Source organism: Galeopterus variegatus, unplaced genomic scaffold (assembly GCF_000696425.1).
Source record: "Galeopterus variegatus unplaced genomic scaffold, G_variegatus-3.0.2 Scaffold1731, whole genome shotgun sequence".
Lineage (NCBI taxonomy): Eukaryota > Metazoa > Chordata > Mammalia > Dermoptera > Cynocephalidae > Galeopterus > Galeopterus variegatus.
In genome coordinates, this window is record NW_007727842.1 from 243,234 (window position 1) to 245,300 (window position 2,067).

Here is a 2,067-nt window from a genome sequence, read left to right on the forward strand (position 1 = left end):
AAATCTAAACACCTTTTAAAGACCTTCACCTTCAAAACACCATAATTGGATCTTCAACCGTTTAACACTGTTATAGTGGGGATTATGTTTCCAATGCACGAACTTTGGGGGGGATATTTAACCCACAGTAATGCCCAATTTTCTCTCTCTATATATACTTTTTTGTGTTTTTCGTTTGGACTGCCTGAAAGAAATCTGTAGACATCATGACTTCACTCCTAAATACTTGAGCATGCATCTTCCAAGGACAAAAGGAGTCTTCTAATAACCACAATATAATTATCATTCCTGAGAAATTTAAATCAATAATATATTAAGCTTTCATATTCAAATTTTTAAAATCCTTAATCCTATCATTAACTGTAATCCTACAGTTGCCTTTAATGTAGATCAGTCTTCCTGTCTTTTTTGTTGTCTTTCATGATATTGACATTATTCATAAGTCCAAACAAATCACATTCTTAATTTACCTGAGTGTTTCCTCACCATCTGATTCAGGCTAACCATTTTTGGTAAGAATGCTACATAGGTGTACTTCTCATGGTCTCGCAGTGACAAATTCATGTTTTCCCCACTACTGGCCATTCCAGCAATTTTTTTTAATGAACCATCTACGGCATTAACATTTTGCAAAGGACTAACGTTCCATGGAACACAGTTTAGGGAATACCTGAATAAGAAAAAAGGTGACATGTACTAAAGTGTTTTAGAGTTTGCAGAATAAAAAGCAGGTAAGGATTAAAACTCAATTTTTAAATTAACAAACTTCCTCATTTCCTTAGGCAATGCAAACTAAACTTTCATAAAATTTAACCCTTACCAAAAAAGAAAAACAAACACAGCATTGTACAGATGACGAACCCAAGCTTAAAGAAACGAAGAGAACTGTCCCAAGTCCTGTCCTTTTTGTTTGTGTTCAGTAACTGAGATTTGAAATAAGGTCTGACTACTTCCATGTTCTTTCCACTGGATTCTCTGCTTCATTTACACTTGTGTTTAATTTTCTGTAATTGACTATCCTTGGGTCCGCAATTACTCTTTGGGGTAAAGTGGTAGTCTTTTAGCCCTAATAATAACAAAGATGCTAAGGAAGACCAACAATCTTTTTTTAATTGTTCTATATCCAATAAAAATTAACCTATATCAAACAGCTGAGAAGACCTGAACCCTCCCAAACGCATGGAATCATGAAAATTATATGTGAGGATTGAGGTCTTGGTTCTAGATACTACTTATAATACAGCCGCACATGACCATTTCTCCTCGTCATAATTTGATTTTGGCTATTGCCTATGGATGCTGTCATTTATCACGTTCTAGTATACATTTGGGAGACTCAGTTTTCCCTACAAATGCTAGAATAGCACACAACGGTTTAATAATCATTACCTCATCTAAGTTTTTAACAAATTAGTTACCATTCAGCCCCGCAGTTAAGTAGCAAATATTACGCATGTCGTTTTCATCTCCACCCGAGGGCAGCCTGCAGCAGTGGGCACGGGTCCCTCCTTTTGGTGCATAATAAGAAATATTAATATGAATGGGTGACTTTTAAGAGAAAAAAAATGTTAATCCTTCAGCCTTTAAAAACCATACCATGGTTTAAAAACAAACTATATTTCGGCGAAACGTTGAGCATTTATTTCAGCAGGTAGGAAACAGCTTTGCGGAGTTGGTCTCTTTAATATCACTAGTTTGTCAAACGTTATGCGTCTCGCCCATCACCCCATATTTAAAGCGTCCAGGGAGAGGAAGAAGTGGGTGTGAGTGTCGGGCCTCCGAAGGCTGCTGGGGGCGGGGGCTGGCCTCGGGCTCCGACGACTGGGGGGCATCGCGAAAGGCCACGGCCGGGCCGGGGTGAGCGTTATTTTCGAACTTTGGAGGAGAAAGAATCTAGACTTGGGAGAGGAACAGCCTACCCCAAAGGCCATAAACCTCCCTCCGCCGCTTCCCCTCCCAGAGAACTTCGCGGCGCAGAACTTCCCCACGCCGCTGAAGGCCAGGAGGCCTTCACGCTCACGCTCTCACACGCCGGAATTCCGCGGCCACGTCTGCGGAGACCACGAC